The sequence below is a fragment of the Propithecus coquereli genome, unplaced genomic scaffold, assembly GCF_000956105.1.
Source record: "Propithecus coquereli isolate 6110/MARCELLA unplaced genomic scaffold, Pcoq_1.0 Scaffold69, whole genome shotgun sequence".
Lineage (NCBI taxonomy): Eukaryota > Metazoa > Chordata > Mammalia > Primates > Indriidae > Propithecus > Propithecus coquereli.
In genome coordinates this window covers 2,625,632-2,634,259 of record NW_012152951.1, presented here as the reverse complement: position 1 = coordinate 2,634,259, position 8,628 = coordinate 2,625,632, and the positions used below count along the sequence as shown (strand labels likewise).

Here is an 8,628-nt window from a genome sequence, read left to right as displayed (position 1 = left end):
AACAAGTATTGGATGTCCAAGCTTTATATACTGCAGATCCCTGATCTTCTGACTTAGAAATATTAGGTTATTAAGCATGAAATTGTCCAATTTCCTTAAGTACTAAGTTTGATAGGTGATATCCGACATTTCATGTTGACACTTGTTTTATTTTTATGATGTAGGTACATCCTCATTCTTTCCAACGCATGGTTTGGCTTGTGATTATCTTTCAAAGTTTTTTTTAGAGTCATTTTTGTGAAACCATGGATAAGTAAAAAATTTGTGTTATTATCGAATATGAGTTTTGTCGTGGAACCCATACCGCACAGACAGCTTGAAGTCAACGAAGTGTTTGGGAAGGATGTGGCTAACGAACCCCACAGTACGTGGAAGGTTTCATCGCCACTCACTCTCCAGGCTTCTTTGCTGCTGGCACAAACGAGCTACCGTGAAGATGGCAAAACTGCGTCGACAGTTTAGGGGCACACTTTCATCCATTGTACTGCTTCGTGTTTGAAATGTAACAAACTAAATTTTTGATTCAAAATTGGACGCTTCGAGGGACTGTTGGGGCAGGCAGTAGGGTGCCCACTGTGGGCAGCCAGTGTGGAGGCGCAGATGCCCAGCAGAGCTCGAGCTACTGCAGCTGCTGCCGCTGCCAGAGAAACCTCGATCCCCGTGCTCTGGACACCCCAGGCCTCGCCACAGTTGACCAGCTCACTGAACAGCAGATCAGAGTTCACGGAGGCCTTCTCCCTTTTTGACAAGGATGAAGATGGCATTATCACCACCAAGGCGTTGGGGACAGTGATGAGATCCCGGGACAGAACCCCACTGAAGCAGAGCGGCAGGACACGATCAGTGAGGTACATGCAGATGGGAACAGGAGTTTGAGTTCCCGGAGGTCCTGACCGTGATGACCACAAAGATGAGGGACACAGACAGCAAGCAGGAGATCCGAGAGGCGTTCCTGTCTTTGACAAGGATGGAAACGGCTACGTCAGTGCTGCAAGAGCTACGTCACGTAAGGACAAACTTGGGGGAGAAGCTGACTGATGAGGAAGTGGATGAGATGATCAGAGAGGTGACGTGGAGGGGGACGGCCGGATCAATTATGAGGAGTTTGTAGGGATGACCCTGCACAGTGACAGCCCCTGGGTGATGCCCGTTCTCTCGCTCTCTCTTCTCCCCTGCACACCCCAGTCCCAGCAAACGCCAACTGAGAATCTGATAAAGCAAAAAAAGAGTTCCCTGCCCCCCCAAAATCAGTCATTTCATATTTAATGACCTTGATATACTCCAGGCCCTTCCTTCTCTATGGGACAGTAAAAACCTTGTTTTTTTAATTTCAGGATATCATGGGGGTACGAACATGTTGGTTACATGTTATGAAAACCTTCTTTCTGATCAATGTAAACTCCCCATATTGAGTTCAGAAGAGATACTGCAATGGATTAAGGGCTGAGAGTCACAGATTTGGTTTTTAAATCAGCTCTTCTCCGTGCTAGTCATGTGACCCTAACATGCCCAGTATCCTCTATAAAACAGAGATAGCGAGGCAGATTTCATAGGATTATCGGACGTCACATCTCTGATCATCTCATCTGCTTCCTCATCGGTCAGCTTCTCCCCAGTTCGTCCTTACATGGCGTAGCTCTGCAGCGCTGATGTGGCTGTTTCTATCCTTGTCAAAGACACGGACACCTCTTGGATCTCCTCCTCACTGTCTGCGTCTTTCATGTTTGTGGTCATCATGGTCAGGAACCCCAGGAAGTCAAGGGTCCTGTTCCCATCTGTCCACCTGAGGATTAAATGAGATAACAAGTGGAAGGCATCAAAGTCAGAGTAAGCACTTCAAAATTAACACGTATTACCTTCAGAATTTGTGTTTTTTTTTGGGGGGGGGAGCCTCCCAGAACCTGTTTAGCAAAGAGATTTTTCATCACTTGGTGTCTGCCTGTAGGCTCTTAAAAAGCAAAAGCAAAAACCAAACTGTCGCGTCTATCATCCTATGATAATAACAGCCACATCGCCCTGTGAAACTCCACAGCTCAGCTTCTAACTACGCTCCCTTTTTCAAGGGCAGTAAATGCGTGTGGTACGTAGATGGCTGCTCAAGGCTGGAGCTTCCGATGTTGCATAGTCCAACACAACTTAAAAACATGTACTCACCATCAAATCGGTATTAACTGACCAACACGAAAGTGCACATATAAGAATAACATCCATTGGATGTTGGGCAGGGGGAGGGGGGAGGAGGGAGGAGGAGACGGGTATTTGCATACACAAAGAGTGCAATGCGCACCACCCAAAGGATGGACATATTTGAAACTCGGACTTGGGGTGGGGGGCAAGGGCAACATACGTAACGTAAACATCTGTACCCCCATAATATGCTGAAATAAATAAAAAAAAAACCACAAACCCCCTTAGAATGAAAGCTAAGTCTGCCATGCACAGTTGCTTCTCAATTTCAACCTCTTTAAAAAAGCACTTGTGTTTTGATTTTCAATTCTAGTTCAGAAATCACTCCATCTGGTCTGGCCAATCAGAATGCAGCAGCAGCACTGAATTTAGTATATCTTATTTATATATACATATATGATACCAGAGGATGTGTTAATGTAAAAATGAAACAAGTTTTGAAATAATTCAGGGGAAAAGACGGAAGGATTTCATGAATACTTCCCTAAACCCAGAGGGTTTGGGTGAGATGGGAAACCCAGGTATCTTCAAAGGAAAGGCCGTAGAGGTTAAGGTAATGCCAAAGGAATTTTTGTTTCATGGAAGACAAGTTTCAAAGTAAGAATAACGATGCTGTTTTAAAATATGAACTAAGCAAGAAGACTCACCTACATCATTGGTCTTACCCACATCTTCTTCGTAATGCAAGGATCCTTGGTTTTTTAAATAGGCTCTTATACCAGTTGTGCAATCCTAACGCTCTCAGTATCCTCTTACTCCTAAGATTTGGATTTGAATCTATCTTCCTTAACTTACTATGTGATCTGGGCAAGTTATTTCATCACCCCGAGCCCAAGGTTTTACCTATTAAAAATGTCAGGGATAATATCAGCCTCACATCGTTGTTGTAAGGATTGAAATTAGAAAATATATGTGCTGGGCGGGGCGCGGTGGCTCATGCCTGTAATCCTAGCACTCTAGGAGCTGAGGCGGGAGGATTGCTTGAGCTCAGGAGTTTGAGACCAGGCTGAGCAAGAGCGAAACCCCGTTTCTACTAAAAATGGAAAAAATTAACCGGGCGTGTTGGCACATGCCTGTTGTCCCAGCTACTCGAGAGTCTGAGGCAGGAGAATTGCTTGAGTTCAGGAGTTTGAGGTTGCTGTGAGTTAGGCTGATGCCATGGCATTCTAGCTCAGGTGACAGAGCAAGACTCTATCTTAAAAAGAAAAAATATGTACTACAAGAGAGGGCTCAATAAAACTTAATTTGTTCTTTCTAAAATGAGTAATTATTGACTGGCAATAAATATTTGAAATGAATTTCTTCAAAGCATTTTAATAATTTATTCAACTTTTAATGACCATCTTTTGCGTGCCAGGCACTGTGCTAAACTCTAATTCAGAAATCCTCGCTGTGTGTGTGTGTTTTGGGACGGGGGTTGTTGATGGAGAGGAAACCTGATGACATCCATGGATGTCTCTTCAGAGATGTATCAATCTTTTACTTTTCTGTGCCAAACATTTGATGTATTAGCAAGGACTGCACTCTTAGAGTGATCACAAATGGAAATCAAATACTTCAGTAAAACCTTCCATGAGTACCCCAAACAGAAGCATTTTATACTCTAAGTTCTTCTTATACCTCTTATTCATTTAAGAATTAATGTATTCACTTTTTCATTTCATAAACACTTGTTGGACTCCTACCATAAATGACATATGAAATAGACACTGGAAAGAAACCAGAGACCTAATTTTACTCCCTGCCCTCCAGACATGTTCCCGTGGAGTAGAGAAATTAAGATATAGACACAACGAAATGTTTTAGTTCCATAAAAGTAGAAATCAGTGCCATGAAGAAAAGATCACTTCGCAGCACTATCAAAGGTGGCTTCTTGGACGATGGACTCTGAAGGATGAATGAGATTTCGAGAAATAGCACAAAATAGGAAATAGGAAACTCAAGATCTTTTGGGCTCGGCAGACATTTATTAAGTCCTCCCTTGTGTTGTGACTTACTTATCCCTGTTCCCATCTCATCTCCACATCTAAGTTCTCACCTCCTTGATGGCCACAGAGACTGTACATCATCTTCCCTGTGAAAGCCACGCCACATAACTTCACTGACATGTATCAAACGATGGACTTTTCAGTCCAGACTGCATGGAACCAGTGCCCCTACTCCACCCTGAAACTCCTTCCCTATATGCATTTCAGGCAGGTTGAGCCTAATTCAAACAATACTTGAAGGCAAAAATCTATTCTGCTTTTTAAGACCCAGAGAGGGGAAAAAAAAAAACTCAACACTCTCAAAGCAAAAGTGCCTACACTGGAGTCATGCAGCGGCCCCCAAATCTCAGCTTAGTCACCAATCAAGACATATCTGTGGGCCAATACCAGAATATTTCCATATTACAGACGCGACGTGTGTGCCTCTTCTCATCTTCTACATCTTTGGGGTCTCTTCTTTCTCTCCAGTCTGACACATTGTTTTCAAAGGGGTCTTCTCCATCCCTGACCCGGAGACGGAGTCCCAGGTTTTGACATAGGCAACACCACATACTTTCCTTACTCAGAGGGTCAGATTCAAACTCTGTTTTAGGGTTGCTTTCATTTCCAAGGCAATATCAAGACATGAAATTACTACAGCACTACATTAGCATATGCCATTGCAATTTTTTGGCATGAATGCAGTTTTTATGCAGTTAGAAAAGGTTATTACTATGGTTTTTGGAAGGGAAAAATAAATGGTTGGAGAAATAGGTCTGATATCATTTTTTAAAAATATATGTGTTCTAAACTCCCAGCAGCTACCTCAGGGCAGAAAATATGGCTCTGAATTTCAATGCATTTTGAACAGGGACCCCAGCTCCCTGTGTATTAGCAGCTCTGACATCACAGCATCCAATCCACGTATGTTAGAAGTGAAAAATACCTTCCGCTTCTTGGGTTCCTCTAGGAGCATTCTGTATTGTTATTTTCTCCCTTCCATATTGCTTTTGGTTCCTCCTGGGGAGGGCTGAAGGTGAGAGCTGATTCCGAAGCCCTGGGACAGTCTTTTATTATGGAGTACAAACCAGCCAATTCCTATTTCGATAGCATGTTCTGGTTTTAAGCAAAGGTAATGACATCCTTGTATAAAAAGTCCAAGTTTCTAACAAAGTTCATGTAGATCAGTAGGGAGGTTACATAGGAAAAACTCACAGGTCAGAATCAATGTGGTCATTATTTTTGGTCCCATAAATACACCACAATTCCTCTTGGTGTCAATGTGTTGCAGCTGATGTTAGAAAGACCTTGATTCACACTGGTCACAAGTTTTGAATCTTTTCCACTGAAATTCTAAGAACAGAAATTCTAGCCTTCTAAGTACTGGAATTGAAAATGTATCTCCCTTATCTATTAAGTAAAACAAGCACTATCTGTTGGGGAAAGAAGAAAATTCCATTTGCCTAGTATAAGTCTTGCTTTCTTAGGTTCTCATGGCTGCTTGGTGGTAGAGCAGCTCTCAGAATCGATGTCCTCCGATTTAAAGTTCCTGAATTCCCAGCTAATATAATAAAGTTCCTGAATTCCTGCCTGTGTTTATGTAGTAACAGAAGCATAATGTTTAGTTTTATAGAGTTGCAACTTCCTTGACATTGCCAAGGTCTGTCTGGTGGGCAGAATCATGCTTCCTCCCCAAAGATGTCAAGGTCTTAGCACCCAGAACCTGTAAGTATACCACGTTACATGGTGAGATGACATTAAGGTTGCCAGTATAATTAAAGTTGCTAATCAACTGACTTAAAACTGGGGCGATGGGCCTGATTTATCCAGGTGGGCCCCATGTAATCACAAGAATCCTTATAAATGAAGGAGGGAGGTGGGAGCACAGACAGAGCAATGCAGCGTGAGAAAGACTCACCAGCTATTGCCAGCTTTGAAGATGGAAGAAGCCAGGAACCAAGGAATGTGGCAGCCTCTAGAAGCCAGAAAAGGCAAGGAAACAGTTTCTCCCCGAGAACCCGCCCTCTGCAAAGGAACACAGCTATGCTGTCTTATTAATTTTAGCCTAGTGAGATCTGCTTTTTATTTTTATAGCTGTAAGATAAATTTGTACAGTTTCAAATCACTAAGTTTGTGGTAGTTTATTACAGCAGCAATAAGACACTCATACACAGTCCAAGTGTGTATTCAGTTCAATTTCTTCTATGGCATATGGCAAGGCACTAAATATGCTTCTTCCAGCCAGGCACAGAGGAGAAAACCCCTCATTAGTTTCGGACATAAGACCCATGTATCTCATCATGGCCGCCCGGTCTCTCGGCACCCACCCTAAGGAGCATGATACCCAGGCAACGGGTACAAACCACCCTACACCAGTCGGGAGCCTATAGCAGGAGACAGATGCCTCATTTAAAAAGGGACATTGGGGAGATTTATTAATGTGACCATTTTCAAAATGGTAGGTAGTGTTAATGGTGACCAAGAAGGAATGATAAAGTACCCAGGGATGGTCAACAGAGGGAAACTGAGCCTAGGACTAATGAGGCAGGAAGGGGAGCAGTCGCTAGAACTCAGTGAGACCTTGTGCCGTAGGAGACGGCTGCCCAGCAGCAGCTGTAGCCTTGGGTAGAGGAGTAGAGCCCCTGCCTATCTCAGACCATGGAGAAAGCACACCAAGGGAATAGATAGCCTTTCTCTCTTCCCACGTTTGGACTGCCTTCCAGTGCCTCCCATTAACTGAAACCTAAAGGAAGTCAGAGGGCAGCAGTGGTTGATGACATCTACACAGGTCAGCCTCCCAGGGTACACCAAGGGGGAGAAAGAATTATCAGTCTAGAGGACCTAAATCCTAACTCAATAGACCCTTCTTCTCCCCTTTTCCAAGAGTAATGGAGGTTAAATAGGTTTTCTTGTTATCCTATACCATGTAAAGATAATGTGTGCTGGTAGAGCAAAGCAAAAACTTTTCAACTCTTTCTACTTTTACAAATCCATTAAGTGATTTCAGAAAAAGTAGATAGCAATGGAACCTCCTTAACGTTAAGAAGTATTTGGCATGTTTGAGATTGGCTTCATAAAAGGGTACTACCCTCCACTCCTCTCAATAAAATGTTGGTTAGAATCACAGCCAAGGACAAGATGTTGGGTGGATGCACCATTGGTCTGGCCCAGTAGGGCATCTCTTATGGTGCTATGATTTCTGAGATTGTGATTTTTTTGGACAGGAAACATCAGAAAATTTACTAAAGTTTTGTTTACTTGGCCTTCTGATGTTGCAGCGAGAAAGATATGTTTCTATATTTTTCCCTGTTATATTCATTACAGGAAATAAGAGAGAATGTAATAGCATAAGGACCAAGAATGAGCCCAGCATAGAGACAGTAAAAGCTTAACTCACTTACTCGGATTCCTAAAATGACTAGAGAATAGTTGTCCTTCCTGGAAAATTAATTTAGACAACAACTCTTCAGTCAAAAATCTCGTTGATCTAAAGAGACTCCACAACTTCTGACCAGCATTTCTGGGCCCACATCCACCCTGGTGTATTCTGAGCCACAGTATGGAGGCAGGTAGACTGAAATTGAGATCATCTCTGACCTTCCACCCCCACTGAACACCCACGGTCCCTTCAGCATTACTGACCCGGACAAAGAAGTTCAAGGTGGGAATATGTGGAATCAGTGAGCACAACATCCTCACGGTGAAACATGAACCCCAACAGGGAGTCCTTTCCTTTCAGCTCCTGGATGGAGGCAGGAAGCTCGACTGTCTTCAACCACACCGCCACCCTCCAACCCCTCCTAAGTGTTAACAGAAACAATTCTCGTGGAGACATTAGCCAGATGGAGGCCATGGTGATGAATGAAGCCATAGTCTCATGAAGCGTGAACAGCCTCCTGTGGGTTTCAACCAGTGATAAAGGCTTCATGAAAACTGGTCACAGATTTAGGGCCCTTTCAAATTACCCTCCAGTTCTCTAAGCAGTTCCTCACATCGTTGGGGTTGAGGAGACATGGCACATAAGGTGCATTTACAGATAGTAACAAAGGACGGATCCAATTCTGTTGGTAAAATTGTATGGGGGTAATTGAGGATAGAATTTGGCTCTGTATCAAATACATCCAAAGAGCCAAGTTTACCCTTATTCAATTCCCTAATTAAGTTTCCAAGTTGGCCATATTACCTCCATGCTACTTTTCCACGTAGAAGAACACCATCATCATATAATTGCTACTTCTAACATTACTAAATTTTCTTTAAACCTTGATTTGACAATTCCACAAGATATTAAATAATATCTAACGCTTTGTAGAATGCCTCCGTTTCTCATTGCCAAAATATTTGGAGAAGGTACTCATTATCTGAACATACAGTGGAGTCAATGAGCCAGAAAAGAATGTTTTTGTAATTAATACATAAGGTGATATTAACATTAATGTGTTCTGAAGGCGTCTGGACCTCCGCTTTCTCCCAC

General features: G+C 42.9%; 1 pseudogene; it reads left to right on the top strand.

The window, feature by feature from the left end:
* Positions 1-279: 279 nt before the first annotated feature.
* Positions 280-1,266, top strand: LOC105823656 (annotated as a pseudogene).
* Positions 1,267-8,628: the final 7,362 nt, after the last annotated feature.